The 18,852-nt window shown below is 39.6% G+C and overlaps 1 long non-coding RNA gene across 1 annotated transcript; it reads left to right on the top strand.

The window, feature by feature from the left end:
- The first annotated feature begins 17,664 nt into the window (after nucleotides 1-17,664).
- On the top strand, nucleotides 17,665-18,411 carry LOC145799125 (uncharacterized). The gene is made up of 2 exons (XR_014341143.1): nucleotides 17,665-17,847; nucleotides 17,993-18,411. It is a non-coding gene; the product is annotated as an uncharacterized LOC145799125 (long non-coding RNA).
- The last annotated feature ends 441 nt before the right edge of the window (nucleotides 18,412-18,852 follow it).

Here is an 18,852-nt window from a genome sequence, read left to right as displayed (position 1 = left end):
TGCGGTGGTTTGGCCGTCGCTATTACAACCGCGGGTAAAGGTTTTCTAGTTTTTAGCGATGCTTTTTCCTGCTTTTAGCGGCATTTTGGGCCGCTGCTAAAAGTGAATTTTTCTGTAGTGACACTTGATTGATTTAGGGCTCGTCACGGAGCCGTGTAATGTACATGTAGAAAGTGAAGATGAAGAAGCCATTGCAAGAAAGAGAAAAACAATCTCTATTTGTTCAACAGATTTTTAGCCCCTTTAATATAACAAAAACAATAATAATTTGGACAAGTACTACTGCATGATCAAACTAACCACAAAACTTCATATGTTAACCAATGAAACTTCGGGTTTAATTTTGGTAAATGACTTGAAGTTAGGGCTATGTTAATTAAAGCTGTACTATTTGGTTGCTGATAACATGTTGGAAAAGTGGTGAGAAAAAAATATGTATTCCGATGTTGAATTTGTACAATTGCAGCAGGGATAGAAAAAACTAACCGCTATCAGAAAAATCGATTGAGATCTCTAATTTTTTTTTTCCCATTTCATTTTCTTGACAACCAAGCAGAATGTTATGAAACGTTGAAACAGAGAAAATTGAATCCCGTTCTTATAAGAATACAAAATCGATCATAAAACCGAACATAATAATCGGATTTCTGTGTTTCTAAACTTTCTTTCAATCGAGTCACAAAGATGAACAGATTGATAAAACTAGAATGAATGTATATAAGCATAGAGAGAGAGAGACATTGCTTGTGTATGTTTATTTTGAGAATGTGTAGTTTGGTGTTAATTATGTTTATAGTTACGAGGCAAAAAAATGGTTTAAATAAGTTGAAAAACGTATTATTGTGAAGTTGGGAGAGGTGTTTTTTTTTTTTATATACTTTTTGATTATAAGAATTTGTGATATTGCTAGTTTACTATCATTGTGACTTGCTTGGGGATGTGGCCTTGAAGTGTCTAAAAATGGTAATATCTTTTTCTTTCTTCTTCTTCTGTCCTTTATTTTTTATTTTTTATTTTTTTATGTTTCAAAATGCACATTGGGAGTAATATAAGGTTATTCATGTACTCCATAATCATCTGCACTCACTCTTTTAGATTTTTTGACCTAAACTCATATTTTCTTATCAATTTCTATTGAAAGTTGTCCATCTGGCGAGGATGATAACACAGCTACAACCAACACACCGAAGAGGCAAAAGATTTAGTGGAAGAGGTAAAAGTTTGCGAAAAGATTGTTCTATGATTACTTTCGTCACCTATGTGTGTTCTTATGTTGCTTCAATTTTAATCCTGTTGTTAGCTCCTCATTCATATAATGAGGAACTGTTTTTGTTTTTTTTGGATCAGGTGTAATGAGGAACCTTAGTACCTATTATCTAGAAAGAATTAACTTGAAATGTTTTTGAATGCCTTTTTTTTTTAATTTTTTTTCCCTTTCGTTTTGTCCTTGCTAGTGTTGATTGCTACAACAATGCTTACAAAATACATTCAGTGTACTACAAATTATTATGTAGGTCAACAGTATGGCTGTGTACCCCTTGAATTACACACATTTTAAATGTTCTTGTGGTTCTTTTATTAATTGGAATAACAATTACTAAACAAATCAACTTCTTTGGATTCCAAGAACTCTCATTAAATGCTCCTTAGTAGACTTTATTATTGGGCCTCGCTGTCGTAGAACCTAGTGAACCAAGCGTAGGAATTCAACTCCGGATCTACTACCAACCCCATTTAACCCTAGCAGGTCCAGGTGCCTACCAAAGGAAAAGATGGTAGAAATGCTCAGGGGATTGAAAGAATGAAAATGGCCAGAAGATTGGGGAATTTATTCCTTGAAAATCTTATCTATGTCAAATCAAAAGATTTGTGTTTGGTTCATAAATTTAGGAAGACATTTGGATATGAAAACGGAAAAGATATACGAAATTAGGTGAAATATAAATGTATTTGATTTACATTTCATCTTTTTTTTTTCCTTTTTTTTAATATATCAAACACCTTCCTAAATTCATGAACTAAACACAATCTAAATAAGCAAAAAAACAACTTAAAAAAAATTGCGAAACCATACTATATATATATATATATATATATATGTTAATGGATTATGATTAGATGCAGGCTGGCTGGGTGGAAAAGGAAGTTGCTGTCTTTTGCTGGAAGACTAACACTTGTTAAAGCTGTCCTATCTTCACTACCAGTGTACTACTTGTCACTTTTTAGAATGCCTGAAGGGGTTGCTAAAGAAGTTGAGAGGCTCCAAGCAACATTTCTATGGGGAGGATCAGAAATTAAGAAGAAATCCATATGGTTAGATAGGGGGAGTTGTGCAAAGGTGTGAAACAAGGAGGGTTAACCTTTGCTTATTAATAAAGTGGTGGTGGAGGTTTGGGTGTGAGAGTGAGGCTTTGTGGAAGAGAGTTTTATGCAGCAGGTATAAGTTAAAGAATGCAAGCTGGCTGCCTCCTGCTATGCCTGGGAATAATCAGTCAAATGTGTAATCTTCTGAATAATTTGGGAGCAGGACCTGCAGTGAGGGTTGATCAAGTGGATAGACCTTTCTGGACAACATCATCTTCAGGTCAGTTTTCTGTTGCCTCTTTGTATAGTCTTGATGCCTGCAATAGTAGCCCAACTCTCCCAATTACTAAGTTGGTGTGGCTTAATTTTATCCCACCTAAAGTTCAAGTATTTGGGTGGTTAGCTTGGAAAAATAGAGTGAAGACTGTGGAGTTTTTGCAGAGAATTGGTGTTCTGTCTGGGAATGCGGCTGATCTGTGTGTGTTTTGCAAGATTGAGGGTGAGTCAGTGAACCGTGTTTCCATCTGTTGCCCATTTGTGTGGAGGGTCTGGGCTATTACGTTGAATTGGTGGGGGACTCAAGGGCCATTACCAGGCTCGATGGACCAGCTGCTGCTATGGTGGGCTGAGGGAAGGATGAAGAGGCTGGAAAGAAAGATTTGGAGTGCTATTCTTCTGGCAGTGCTGCTAACCCAAATTTGATGGAGTTGTGTGAATTGGTTAAAACTAGGATTGCTCTGTGGTTGATTCCATATCTGAAAGAGTTCCATTTCTCAACCAATGATCTCATCTGTAATTTAGGGCAGATTAGAATGTGTTTTGGAGGTGCTGAGCTGTACTGAAATTGGTGGAGTTTTGCTGTAGTTGTGTCCACTCAGTGCAGAAGTGCAGGAACTGGGCTTATGGTTCTTCTCTGCCATCTGTTTCTCTTTGGTTTATCTCTGCCCTAGCCCTGGCTGCAGTCCAGTTTATGGTGTATCTTTGGTATCTATTTGCTGCTTACTATGTCTAGTAGAATATTTTTTGAGGAGGCCTGGAGTACATTATATTGTCGTGCTTTTTTTCTTATTACGAGGAATGGAGGTTGAAGGTTTTAGCTCAAGTTTGGTGTTTTTTGGCCTCATGTATTTGCTGGGCTACTGTTTGGAGTTCAAAACAACAGATCACTGATCTGGAGCTGCCGTCAAATGGTTGGGCTGCTGTCAAATGGTTGTTTTTGTGCTGGAAGGGTGTTGAATTGATCTGCAGCCTCCTATGAACAGCTGTTTTGTGGTGCTTTGTTATAGCGACCCAGGTCTTTTCCCATTTGATTATTGTATCCGGACTGTTCCGTAGATTCTGTCATTGTATAATTGTTGTTGTTGTTGTTTCTTATTTTCTCATTTGGAATTATAGGATGTGTTGGGCAGCTTTGTTCAGGTTGGTTGGGTTTAGAAACCAAGTGTTGTTGTCCAGAATTTTGGTTATTCGCTCGAGCGAGGAGTTTGTCGCTCGAGCGAGATGTTGTTTTGGTTCTTCGCTTGAGCCGGGGTTTGGTAGCTCGAGCGAGAGTTTGCGTCTGGGTTGGACCTGAAGCTTTGCATTCTTGGCTCGAGCGAGCTTTTCTTCGCTCGAGCGAGTTAGTTTGTTCTTCGCTCGAGCAATAGTTCCTTCGCTCGAGCGTGAGTCTGGTTTCAGACCTGAGGGTTTGAGTTCTTCGCTCGATCGAGCTTTCTTTCGCTCGAGCGAGCTTTTGGGTTGTTGGCTCGAGCAAGGCTTCCTTGGCTCGAGCGTAGATTCTCTGTGTCTGGTCGCTCGAGCGACAAAGTATTCGCTCGAGCGAGCCTGTCCAGTTTAAATACACAGCAGCGGGATTTGATCAGTCTTTTTCATATTCTTTTGATTCCAAACCCTAGGTTCGACCTCTCTCTCTCCCTACTCACCTTCTCTCTTAGGTTTGATCTTTTTAGAGAATGTTTCAACCCTAGTTGCTTTATTAAAAAGATAGAGGGAGTCAAGAGCTTTCATTTAATCTGAACATTTGGCAATTTGGAGCATTTTGGTCTTTGGGCACTCATCTCTGTCTTCACCATTTGGGTTGTTTTCTCTGAGGTAGGGATTTCCTACTCCAATTTATAGGTTATGTTCTAAGTTTTGGTATTTTAATATGTTGGGAATACTTTGGTAAATTTTGGGAAAAACCCTAGTTGAATTATTGAATTGATTTGTATAAGTAATTCATGGAATTGGGAAAAGATGGTTAAATTCATGGAATTGGGGAATTCATTGATTAAATGGCGTAATTGGATAATTTGAAATCATTTGTCTATTGAATTGTGGACATAGTTATTTTCAGTTTAGAAATAACTGTTTTGGGCTATCGGTGGAGGATAGTCGTGATTGTTGTAGACAATGCATGTGGATTAGGATTAACTGAAACTAATCACATTGGTTAAGTCATAAATTTTGACTATTGCATTGATAGAAATTACGTGTATTGATTGAGCATTGCATTTGCATACATTGTTTTGTGTGTGGGAGGAGATAGGGGATGTACTCCACGGTTTAGGGGAAGATAGGGGATGGACCTCTAAACCGGATTTTGTTTGGGAGGAGATAGGGGATGGACTCCATTAGCATCACTTTTATGTGTGCTTATTTATATAGAAGTGTTTTATTGATACAGCACTAAAATGTGTATCAATCTGGAAGTATGAAGTGTTTTGATTTATTTGAGCTTGAGTCTCATTTGTTTGTTGATATTGGAAGGATGTGAATACGATATATTTAATTCACTGTTGTAAGTTTGGCCAGGTTCTGAGCCATGTTAATAAAACTGGGAAGTAAAACGTATCTTAGACAATAGTGTCATGAGACTGTAAAATGAAGTAATTGAATATCCTGGTTAACCATCTGTTGAATGCTATTGCTTTATTCATTGCTTATATGTGGTTTAGTATATTTCTACTGGGCTGTGGCTCACCCTTTATGGGAACATCATTTTCAGGTTCAGGGGATAAGCTACCTCCAAGGACTTAGCTTGGAAGGACTTGGATTCTGAAGACTATTTTTCTGTTGTTTGCTTTTATTTGTTAGTACATGTAAACACTCAAGCCTAGGGCTTTTCTTGTATTGAGTTAGAACTCGTATTTTTGTATCCAAGTGTTGGCTTGGAAAGATGTAAGCCTGTAGGGCATTTTATTCGATTATTTAGTAGTACTCTGATGAATGAATTAATAAAATGTCTTCTTTAAATGATGCATGTCAATGATATATAATGGGTTAATTTTGAGGGCGTTACAACTTGGTATCAGAGCGTACCGGGTTTGAATACTTTGGGTACGTGGGAAGTGATTAGTATCACATTGGGTTCGTCTCGTTTGATAGAGACTTAGTGTAATGTTATATGCTTACGTGATAACATGTTTATGTGATTATGTGAGTATGGAATGTAGTTTCTAGGATGTTGATTGGACCCTTGAGTTTCTAGTAGTCTTGTTGGAAAGGCACTTGATCACTGCTGCTTCCAACCGGAACTATAGTAACGCATTGGGACTATCATTATCCGGGAATGAAATTCGTAGGTGCTTATGTGATTATGTGCTTACGTGGAATGAATTATTGTTGTCCATTGTATTAGGACGCGAGTGTTTAGCTTCGGCACATTTATTAATGTGCTAATGTCTTTGTTTCCTTTATTAGGATGTCAGGACGAGGACGAGGACGCGGTAGGCGTGGTAGGCCGGGTAGGCAGGAGTTGCCTGTGCCAGAAGAGATTCCGGCAGTTCAAGAGGGAATTGGCCAGGCCAATGTGGCCGAGCCAGTAGGCCAGCAGGCTATGGGCGCTCTAGCCCGAGAGATAGCAGGGGCATTCAGGGAGTCAGTAGGCATTCTCAGAGCTGAGAATCAAGCTCAGGCTGTTATTGCGGATGCAGGACCTTCCTTTCTGAAGAGGGAGTTCTTCCGGTCTAATCCGGATGAATTTGTGGGTGATCCTAAAGAGCCACTTAAGGCAGATGAATGGCTCGAACAGACAACGAAGACGTTTGAGATGCTTGGCATCGAAGACGAGGGGTTGAAAGTGACCTTGGCATCTTTCCAGTTGAAGGGGGATGCGGGTCAGTGGTGGAAGTTTACTAAGGGGCGTATAGGAGGTACGTGGGAGGCTTTTGTGAATGCATTCCAGGAGAAGTTTTTATCTCCGGCAGTTAGGGAGAAGCTGCGAGACCAGTTTTGTCAGCTTAAGCAGGCGAGTTCTTCAGTGGCCGAGTTTGAGGCTGCATTTACTAGTTTGTCCAGGTTTGCACCTGAGTTGGTGGCGTCTGAGGAACGCCGTTGTATTGAGTTTGAGAAGAAGTTGAGGCGTGGCCTCAAGCTGAGAGTTGGGGGAACTATGATTCGGGATTATGGGCGTATGGTTGATGCTGCAGCCCATATGGAGATCATGATGCAGGAGGAGGAGGAAGGGCAGAAGGGCTCCAAGAGGAGTCAGGATAGTCAGAGTGATGGTAGGAGACAGAAGGGTTTTAATCCCCAGCAGTCTCAGGGTAGCTTTTCTAGATCGACTTTTCCTGTACCGAGTGCTAGTTCGGGGAAAGGCAGTCAGGGAGACATTACTTGTTTCAAGTGTGGCCAGCTGGGCCACAAGTCTCCAGTTTGTCCTCAGAGGGGAGGAGTGCAGAGAGCAGCATCATCTTCGGCTCGATCTTAGAGCCAGAGTCAGGGTAGAGGTCAACCACTCTCGTGTTATCAGTGTGGTCAGCCAGGGCACATGAAGAGGTATTGCCCACAGTTGGGTGGCACACCTGGTGCATCTGGTTTGAGGCCGATTCAGGGTCAGCAGCCAGCTCAGTCGGATCAGGCCTCGAGGGCTAATCAGGGGGCTTCATCGTCCCAGACAGTGCAGCAATCTTATGCTCCTAGGGGTGAGCAGGTTGATCAGAGGTCGTCTGGGCGCGTCTACGCTGTTACCGCGTAGGATCTTGTACCGACTCCATCAGTTGTGAGAGGTACCTTCTTGTTTTGCAATTCGGTTGCTAATGTTTTGATTGATACGGGTGCATCTCATTCCTTTGTGTCTGCTGCATTTGCATCTGTTTTGGAATTGGAGTTAGCACAGTTAGCATCTCCTATATGTGTAGTGTCACCTCTTGGGGGTGAATTGATTTTGAAACAAGGTGTTAGGGGTTGTGATATAGAGGTTGATTATCATAGAATCCCATTTTCCTTTGTCGTTATGCCTATGAGGGGTTTCGATGTTATTTTGGGTATGGACTGGTTATCGTCATACCGGGCAGTTATTGATTGCTACCGCAAGAGGGTCACTTGTTGTACCTTGAGCGGAGAGTATTTTCATTTTCTGGGGGACTGGGTTGGTGATGTGTTGCCACCAGGGTATGTTCCACGAAGACGGAGTGAGCTTAGTAGTTTACTTGCTAACCTTTCGATTAGTGAGGATGAGGAGACACAGATTGTGTTGCCAAGGGTGGTTTGTGAGTACTCGGACGTCTTTCCTGAGGATCTTGTTGGTTTGCCACCGCATCGGGAGATTGAGTTCTCCATTGACCTAGTGCCAGGCACAGCACCGATTTCTATGGCACCTTATCGTTTTGCCCCAGCTGAGTTAGTTGAGTTGAAGATTCAGCTCCAGGAGTTATTAGACAAGGGTTTTATACGTCCTAGTGTTTCGCCGTGGGGAGCACCGGCCCTCTTTGTTAAAAAGAAAGGAGGTGCTTTGAGACTTTGTATAGATTACCGGAAGTTGAATCGGGCTACGGTCAAGAATAAGTACCCTATGCCCCGTATAGATGACCTGTTTGACCAGTTGAAGGGTTCCTGTTGTTTCTCTAAGATAGACTTGAGATCGGGTTACCACCAGTTGAGGGTCAGGGAAGAGGATATTTCGAAGACGGCATTCCGTACGCGGTATGGCCATTATGAGTTTCTGGTGATGCCATTCGGACTCACCAATGCACCGGCAGTCTTTATGGACTTGATGAACCGGATTTTCCAGAAATTCTTGGATCGGTTTGTAGTCGTTTTTGTGGACGACATCCTTATCTATTCGCCTTCTGAGGAGGAGCACGAGGCACACTTGAGGGTGGTGCTTGAGTTACTTAGAGCCCATAGGCTGTATGCCAAGTTTGGGAAGTGTGAGTTCTGGCTGAGAGAAGTCAAATTCTTAGGCCATGTGGTATCCGGTGAAGGAGTGTCTGTTGATACATCCAAGGTAGAGGCAGTGCAGGATTGGGCACAGCCTAAGAGTGTATTTAAGATCCGCAGTTTTCTGGGATTAACTGGGTATTACCGTCGGTTTGTGAAAGATTTCTCCAGGTTAGCATCACCGTTGACTAGGCTGACTCGGAAGGGAGTCAAATTTGTATGGAGTGAGACTTGTGAAAAGTCGTTTCAGGAGTTGAAAGTTAGACTGACTACCGCTCCAGTATTGATTATTCCAGAGAGAGGGTTGGGTTATGCAGTCTATTGTGACGCCTCACGAGAGGGTCTGGGTTGTGTGTTAATGCAAGAGGGGAAAGTAGTTGCCTATGGCTCACGTCAGTTGAAAATTCACGAGCAGAATTACCCTACGCATGATCTAGAGTTAGTAGCTGTGATATTTGCCTTGAAGATTTGGAGGCATTATCTTTATGGTGAGAGGTTCGAGGTGTTCTCGGATCATAAGAGTCTGAAGTATTTGTTTACACAGAAAGACTTGAACTTGAGGCAGAGGAGGTGGATGGAATTTATAGAGGATTATGACTTTGAGTTGCATTATCATCCGGGAAAGGCCAATGTGGTGGCCGATGCCCTTAGCAGGAAACCTGTTGGTGACATAGCTAGTATTGCCATCCGAGAATGGGAGATGTTGGGTGCACTTGGGGAGTTTGATTTACTTCTGGGCGAATCCGTTGAGGCTGCGGCCTTGTTTTCTGTTATTGCACAACCTTCACTTGTGATTCGAGTGTTAGAGGCTCAGAGAGGTGACTTTGAGGTAGAATCTCTCCGTGAGAAGATTTTCGGTGGGAAGGTTGAGAAGGGTTTGACGGTGTATTCCGACCTGAGTGTGAGATACCGAGACCGTCTGTTTGTGCCGGAGTCTTGCCGAGAGGAGGTACTCCGAGAGTTTCATCATTCACGCCTTGCGGTGCATCCGGGAGGCACTAAGATGTATCGGGATTTGGGTCGCCAGTTTTGGTGGCAGGGTATGAAGAGAGATGTGGCAGCTTTCGTATCTAAGTGCCTTACTTGCCAGCAAGTGAAGGCCGAGCATCAGAGGCCAGCGGGTTTATTGCAACCCTTGCCTATTGCCGAGTGGAAGTGGGAGCATGTCACTATGGACTTTGTTGTAGGTCTTCCGAGGACTCAGCGGGGTAGTGATGCTATTTGGGTGGTTGTAGACCGGTTGACTAAGTCGGCGCACTTTATTTCTATGCGCGTGAGTGATTCGGTAGATCATCTTGCCGACTTGTATATTCGGGACATAGTGAGATTGCACGGGGTCCCAGTGACGATCGTCTCAGATAGAGATCCTCGTTTTACTGCGAGGTTGTGGCAGAGTTTGCAGAGTGCCTTAGGCACTAAGTTGACCTTTAGCACGGCTTATCATCCTCAGACTGACGGACAGTCCGAGCGTACTATTCAGATACTTGAGGATATGCTTCAGGGTTGTGTTCTAGACTTTAGTGGGTCGTGGGAGAGGCACTTGCCGTTGGTGGAGTTTGCCTACAACAACAGTTTCCAGTCTAGTATCGGTATGGCACCATTTGAGGCCTTGTATGGCCGACCGTGTAGATCTCTTGTGTGTTGGGCTGAGGTGGGTGATGCACCTCTATTGGGTCTAGAGTTGGTGAGGGAAACGACGGAGAAAGTTGAGCTTATCCGTAAGAGGCTTGTTACAGCACAGAGTCGTCAGAAATCGTATGCCGACCGTAGGAGGAGACCTTTGGTGTTTGAGGTGGGTGATCATGTCTTTCTGAAGATATCACCTAGACGGGGTTTGATGAGGTTTGGGAAGAGTGGGAAGTTGTCCCCTCGATTCATTGGTCCGTTTGAGATCCTTGAGAGGATTGGTGAGGCTGCTTATCGTTTAGCTTTGCCGCCGCAGTTGTCCGGAGTACATGACGTGTTTCATGTGAGTATGCTTCGGAAGTATGAGCCGGATCCATCACATGTGTTGGATTGGACCGATTTAGTAGTTGATGAGGATGTTTCATATGAGGAGAGACCGATTCGAGTCTTGGATAGGCGGGATCAAGTTTTGCGAGGCAAGACCATCCCTTTGGTCAAAGTTTTGTGGAAACACCACGGAGTGGAGGAAGCCACTTGGGAACGTGAATTGGAAGTCCGCGAGAAATATCCGGACATGTTTGTTGATTTGTAATCTTATAATTAGATTCTGTTATATTGTTGAACTTAAGAGCTTTACATATGTCTTAAGTTGTAAAACATTGAGTATGTTTTGGTAAATGGGTGTATCTTGAAACTTGTTTCATTATAGAAGATTAGTGTAACATTGTATATGTTGATTACATTGTTGGATGTGTTATATATATCATGCAATTGAATATGATATGGAAATTGTTAACATTGAAAGGAATAATGCATAATAGTGGTGCAGGTTGAAATATATGTTGTTTTATATATATTGTGGGATGCCTCTTGATAAAGAGATGAAGTGACCAGTATTGGGTCAAGTTGTTTATTATTGTTATATACTATCTTTGGGTATTGAGAAAAACCTGTTTTCAAATTTGTGCCTAATTTCGGGGACGAAATTCTTTGAAGGGGGGGAGGTTATAGCGACCCAGGTCTTTTCCCATTTGATTATTGTATCCGGACTGTTCCGTAGATTCTGTCATTGTATAATTGTTGTTGTTGTTGTTTCTTATTTTCTCATTTGGAATTATAGGATGTGTTGGGCAGCTTTGTTCAGGTTGGTTGGGTTTAGAAACCAAGTGTTGTTGTCCAGAATTTTGGTTATTCGCTCGAGCGAGGAGTTTGTCGCTCGAGCGAGATGTTGTTTTGGTTCTTCGCTCGAGCCGGGGTTTGGTAGCTCGAGCGAGAGTTTGCGTCTGGGTTGGACCTGAAGCTTTGCATTCTTGGCTCGAGCGAGCTTTTCTTCGCTCGAGCGAGTTAGTTTGTTCTTCGCTCGAGCAATAGTTCCTTCGCTCGAGCGTGAGTTTGGTTTCAGACCTGAGGGTTTGAGTTCTTCGCTCGATCGAGCTTTCTTTCGCTCGAGCGAGCTTTTGGGTTGTTGGCTCGAGCAAGGCTTCCTTGGCTCGAGCGTAGATTCTCTGTGTCTGGTCGCTCGAGCGACAAAGTATTCGCTCGAGCGAGCCTGTCCAGTTTAAATACACAGCAGCGGGATTTGATCAGTCTTTTTCATATTCTTTTGATTCCAAACCCTAGGTTCGACCTCTCTCTCTCCCTACTCACCTTCTCTCTTAGGTTTGATCTGTTTAGAGAATGTTTCAACCCTAGTTGCTTTATTAAAAAGATAGAGGGAGTCAAGAGCTTTCATTTAATCTGAACATTTGGCAATTTGGAGCATTTTGGTCTTTGGGCACTCATCTCTGTCTTCACCATTTGGGTTGTTTTCTCTGAGGTAGGGATTTCCTACTCCAATTTATAGGTTATGTTCTAAGTTTTGGTATTTTAATATGTTGGGAATACTTTGGTAAATTTTGGGAAAAACCCTAGTTGAATTATTGAATTGATTTGTATAAGTAATTCATGGAATTGGGAAAAGATGGTTAAATTCATGGAATTGGGGAATTCATTGATTAAATGGCGTAATTGGATAATTTGAAATTATTTGTCTATTGAATTGTGGACATAGTTATTTTCAGTTTAGAAATAACTGTTTTGGGCTATCGGTGGAGGATAGTCGTGATTGTTGTAGACAATGCATGTGGATTAGGATTAACTGAAACTAATCACATTGGTTAAGTCATAAATTTTGACTATTGCATTGATAGAAATTACGTGTATTGATTGAGCATTGCATTTGCATACATTGTTTTGTGTGTGGGAGGAGATAGGGGATGTACTCCACGGTTTAGGGGAAGATAGGGGATGGACCTCTAAACCGGATTTTGTTTGGGAGGAGATAGGGGATGGACTCCATTAGCATCACTTTTATGTGTGCTTATTTATATAGAAGTGTTTTATTGATACAACACTAAAATGTGTATCAATCTGGAAGTATGAAGTGTTTTGATTTATTTGAGCTTGAGTCTCATTTGTTTGTTGATATTGGAAGGATGTGAATACGATATATTTAATTCACTGTTGTAAGTTTGGCCAGGTTCTGAGCCATGTTAATAAAACTGGGAAGTAAAACGTATCTTAGACAATAGTGTCATGAGACTGTAAAATGAAGTAATTGAATATCCTGGTTAACCATCTGTTGAATGCTATTGCTTTATTCATTGCTTATATGTGGTTTAGTATATTTCTACTGGGCTGTGGCTCACCCTTTATGGGAACATCATTTTCAGGTTCAGGGGATAAGCTACCTCCAAGGACTTAGCTTGGAAGGACTTGGATTCTGAAGACTATTTTTCTGTTGTTTGCTTTTATTTGTTAGTACATGTAAACACTCAAGCCTAGGGCTTTTCTTGTATTGAGTTAGAACTCGTATTTTTGTATCCAAGTGTTGGCTTGGAAAGATGTAAGCCTGTAGGGCATTTTATTCGATTATTTAGTAGTACTCTGATGAATGAATTAATAAAATGTCTTCTTTAAATGATGCATGTCAATGATATATAATGGGTTAATTTTGAGGGCGTTACATTTGTTTTGCCTTGCTATTGGTGATGGAAGGATGTAAATTGATCTGGTGTGTTATGATCTGATTGTGAGGGATGGATGGAATTGGTTTGGGTTTTTTGTCACTTCTGCTGCATGCTCTCTTCTAGTTAGTGATGTCCTTCAGTTAGAGCATCCCTGTTTTGTAGTTCTGATGGGAGCACAGTTTTGTAGGTCTGCAATGTCTTATGCTATCTTCAACACCACATGAGGCTTTGTGATGGAAAGGCCAATCCTGCTTCTCTCAATATATTTCTATTGTCTTATGTTGTTTTTAAGTATTTTGGAAAACCATCTTTGGCAATTGATGAACACAGACAATGCAGATTGTCTTGAAGGGGTGAAGGTTTGCTCTGCAGTGTTGGTGTGTTGCTGTATTCATTTCCTCATGAGGCTTTGTGTTGCTAGGGTGAGATTTACTTTGCTCCTGCTGATTTTGGAAATCAATTATGAAATGTGGATTGGATCTGCTGCTGCTGTCATTTAGGTGTTGCTGTCTTTTGGTATTTTTGTTTTGTTTGTTTTGTTGGTTTCTCAACAACTAGGAGGTTGGAGCTTTCTTTAGCCCCAAGCTTCTCTTTATTGATGTTTCTGCCTCTCATATGTAATTTATATGTGGTTCATCAATAAAGCTTTCTTTTGCCGATAAAAGAATAAAATAAAATGGATTATGATTATCGAATTTGATATAATTTTTTTCATATTTATAAATAATCTCTTATTGATTTACATGCACACACACAAAAAAAGAAAAGAAAAAAAGGCTCTACTCTACCCAGCTTTTATCCCGTAGTTGCATTTCTTTCTCGGTTATTAAGTAATAAGCCCTATTTGATCCAGTAAGGGGAAGGGGTTTTTCTGAGGGTCACAAAGAAAGGTTCCTAGAATCTAGTTTTGTTGGCTTAGCATTCCCATGCCACTCCCAATCCGATGAGAGAAAGGAAGAATTCTTGCACTAAATAGTCGAGAAGCATGAGGTGAGCCATAAGCCTGGACAATGAGAAGCACATGCCTTAGCTTGTGGGTAAAATAAAGAGAGAAGTGTCCTTCGTCCCTTTTTGGCCACAGCCTGATGGAATTGCCATGGAGTTAGATTGTTCCTATCCTGCTTGAGCATAGCTTGGTGCAACTCCTCTAGTACCTTCTGCTATCGGTCCTTCCTGGGTGGAGACTTAAAAGCTTTAATTTCACCATAACAAGGAGCATACAACTACCACCCGTAGTGGAAACAATCACTCAGACGCAAACTCCTCCCCCTAGGGAAAGAGATCAAGTGTCTATTCCTTTCATAGAATCAAGCTTACCGAATCGCTACCAAACCTATACTAGAAGAGGAAGATAAACCCGTGCTAACGAATAACCAACTCCTTTAATTTGTCGAGTAAATAGGGAAGGTGTTTGTTATGAATGACCCAATATCGAATACAGGTAATAATATCAGCAAAAGAATGTTTTCCCCTGCTTCCAGACATGCTAAGCTCTACATATTCATGTACAAAGGCGACCAAGAAAGTCCTCCCCCTGAATTGGATAAAATGTCTGAAGACCTTCTCTTTCCCCTGAACAACATTAGATTGTGAGTTAAATATATATATATATATATATATATATATGATAGAGATAGCTGAGGTAGGAATAAACCAACGGATAGAGAAAGAGATCATCACGAAGCGATATTGAAAGGAAAATATGACAACATAATGAGTTAAGGTTCGGCAGGCGGCCAAGGCAAGGTTGTCACCTGCCAGTGAAGCGAAATTATCAAGTACTTAACCTAATTCTAATACCATGCTACAATATCTAATAGAGAGATAAAGATAATATTATATTACGTGTATATTTAATATTGTGTATTTTACAATACATTGAAGAGGATTATATATAGGCAAGGTAAAAGTGGGCAACAAGAAAGTTATGAAAATATTTTAATAGGGTAAAACCTAATTATAGCATACAATATATACATATATACACACACAATATTCACTAGCACAAACGAACCAAAATGTTCAGATAAAGACCAAAGATTCTGAGCGATGATCCAACATAATAATTCAAAAGATAAAGAAATATCATTAATTTTTTCGGGACCCATTAATTAATCAAGCACTTGCCATCTATTTTCATTGATCAACTCTTTAACAAGAAAAAATCATTGTTCATTTTTTTGATAACATGAAAAACCAAGGCTTGTTTAGGGGTGTAATTTTGGCTCGCGGCCCGTAGGCCGCTCAAAGCCTGCCCGCGGCCCGAGGTGGGCCTAGCCCGTTAAGATCCCATTTAGGTCCGAGCCCAAGCCCAGCCCAAGGCCTTGGGCCTGGGCCATCATTTTGAAACCCGGTTTGGCCCATGGGCCCGCTCAATGCCTGCCCAAAAGCCCGACCTGAGGCCCAGTGTTATTTTTAATGGAAAATAATAAAATTTGGTGGGAAAAAAAAATTTATTTAGGCCCGCCCAAAGCCCCGAGCCCAGGCCCAAGCCCAAGCCCGAGCCCAGGCCCAAGCCAAGCCCAGGGGCCAAGCTTGAGCCCTGGCCCGCCCAAAGCCCGAATACCCCTGGGCTTGGGCCTGGGCCTAGTTTTTGGCCCGTGGCCCCGCCCGATTTTTTTGGCGGGAGCCCGCAAGGCCCGACATGGGCCGGGCCAGGCCAAAATTACACCCCTATTAAAATTATAGTGGGATTAAGTAAATAGACAATTAATATAGTGGTAATAGATTGGAGATGTAGAATAAAGAGTGTTTGTTTGAACCCCACTAGATTATTAATATTATAGATAGTATTAATATATAAAATTAATATTTTTTTATTTTTGTGTAAATATAAGTTGTGTAAAAATCATTTAAAAATTTATTAAAAAAATTAAATATTTCTTTCACAAATAAATTATTTGAAAAATAAATAATATTAAAAATATTTTAATCCATCTTATTTAATAACTAACTAATACAACTTTTGAAGGAAAAAAAAAAATCAAAATTGGACAAAAGCGTATTCGACCTTTAAGTCAGGGAATTGATTTTTCAATACCATCTCATTTGAGGGAAAGTTAATCCATTTGTGATGTGGGAATAATAGTTCAAATGGAATAGCAATCCCGCTCAATAATAAAACTATCAAACAAGCTAATGTGAGATCTACATCATTAGCACTCTAATCCCATCCCAATATGGCCCAAAATCTCTAACACACTTTTCTATCCATCCCAGTGATAGAACACAAAGGCTTTTGGTGTCCCCTCCACTTAAGAATTGGGCCTGGCTTCCATTTTGTTAAAGAGCTTTAATTTCAAATTTTGAAAAATTGATGAAAGAAATGATTTGTATGGGTTGTTTGGGCAACCCAGTTAAAATCTAACTTTTAACTTTTAATATATTTTGACTCACATCACTTTTCATATTTTTTTATCTATAAAAAGATGAAATAGTCAAAAAAAAAAAAATATTTAAATTAAAAACTAATTTCTAACCAATTTCCCAAAAAATTACTATGTCATATGTAGTTTTAGGTTGTACTTGGCCTTATTAAAATTGGAACAAATGACATATTAATTACTCATACCCTCGGTCCAGTGTGACTCTACTCTGCCACCAATTTAGTGATATCCCAAAAATTTAAAACACTGTTTAGATATTTCTAGAAGTAATATGAAAAAAATATATAAAAAAGAAAAATTAATAATGCAAGAAACTTTGAACTCAATCAATCTAAAGTGTAACAAAATGATTTGTAACAAAACCTAAGTCGAATTTATCAATGTTATGTACATAGATATAAAAATACAAAATGAAACACATATTCTCTTTTTTATATTTTTTCATTTTTATAGATAACGGGCAGCATTTAATTTTGAATTTTTAGATTTGCGAGTTGAAATTGAATCCACCTAAAGTGATTTTATTAATCATTTGTTAATAATACCCACTAACAACGATGCCATTTCCACTCATTGCGTTGTTTCGTGATGTTGCGCTTGCAAAAATGAGATTGTGTTTGGTTACATTTTCAAATTAATTTTTAAAATGAAAATTTCACAAAACTTATTTGGTTTATCAATTTTGAAAAATTGTTTTTGAAACTTTTTTTCTTTTCCTTTCACATTTTATATATTAATCAATCAATTTTTTGCTAGGAGAAACTATACAGAGGTGGGAATTAGAAAAACAAAAATTGCTAACATATAGAGGGGTGCACGTTACACTCCCACGGCTTTTCATTTATATCACACTACGAACATATTTACATATTCATGTGTTATGTGTTTGTAATTTTTTTTTCCAACTTCCACTTGCATGTAATTCATCTTTTTATCTATCTGTCTCTTCTCTGTTGTTTCTCATATTTTACACATCAATCAATTAATTTTTTTTTTTTTTAATACTAATCTATTCAACTACACAAAAAATTACAAATCATCTCAAAATTATTTTTAAAATATACAACTAAACAAAAATTAAAACTTTACAAACTTTTAAAAAAAAACTATATTATAAAATTGATTTTCAAAGCTAAACCAAAAGAGAATTTTATCACGCGCCAACACTGATATAGAAAGGCAAAAACCAAACTCTCTCTACGCAAAATTTCCCTCTTGGAGCATTTTCAAACTCTAAAACGCTCCCAAAAATCACCACCACCACCACCATGCTCATCATCTCTCTCTTAGATTTGAAATGGAGATCACATCAAGTCCGATCAGTTCATGTTCGAAAGAACACCAGAAAATCTATCAGGACTGGTTCAACTTCGCCGATTCAGGTTCTTTTTCCATTTCTTCTCTCAATCGGACTGCTCTTCAACAAATCCATCTTTATTCTTCTTCTTCATCTCAAACCATCAGATCAATTCTCTGCTCTTCGTATATGTGTTTACGAATTTTTTCCCTCTCTCTCTCTCTCTCTAGATGGCGATGGTCGAATCACTGGAAATGACGCCACAAAGTTCTTCGCGATGTCGAATCTATCTCGACCAGAACTCAAGCAGGTATACTTTGACTTAATCGATCGCTATATAATCTGTTCTTCTATTGTTTTCGTGTGAGTGACGGATGTTCTCACCAATATTTTATTTCGTTTGTGAATTGACTTACATTCGAATTTATGTATTATTGGAATGAATTGTACAAGAAATGTAGAAATTTACCTTAATGTCCTGCATCACATGTTTGGCAGGGTTTATAAAATTTAATAGTTCGGTTCTTTTTTTTTTGGGACATGAAGTAGATCTGTTTTTATTGGTGGGAGTTTTTAATTTAATTTATAATGATGATCATGATGTTTCTGTTTGATGTAATTTATGAGAAACAATATTGCAAGTTTTTCACAGGGCAACAGGATAAACAATGTGGTTCTCAAATTATACGACTAGTTTTGTTTGTGAGAAGGTATGCATGTGTCAATCTAATAGGCTAATTCAATCATGTGATAGTTTATTTTGTTTTTGTCATTTTGCTAATCGGTTAGTTTTTAAGTGCTCAGATTGGTTTTTTGTTTCAGTTTCTCTCCTTATAAATATGGCTTTTTGTTTTTTGTTTTTGAAGAATCATTTCTTTTGATTGTGTGAAATTCTTGTGTTTGGAAACTTCCCTTGAAGACGTTGTCGAGTATAAACCATTCGTGATTGCTCGACGAGTTTTAATTCCTATGGCTATTTCTTTTAACCTTGGTCTTGAAAATTCAAGTTGTTTAAATTCTAGGGAGCATGATACCCTTTAGCATGTGGATTGTGTAGTTTTTGTCATTTTTAATTGGTGTCATAGAAAAT

This window comes from Camellia sinensis, chromosome 9 (genome assembly GCF_055761805.1).
Source record: "Camellia sinensis isolate YWXY chromosome 9, ASM5576180v1, whole genome shotgun sequence".
NCBI lineage: Eukaryota > Viridiplantae > Streptophyta > Magnoliopsida > Ericales > Theaceae > Camellia > Camellia sinensis.
Note: the sequence above shows the minus strand (reverse complement) of the source record. Positions and strands in the feature narration are given on the sequence as shown.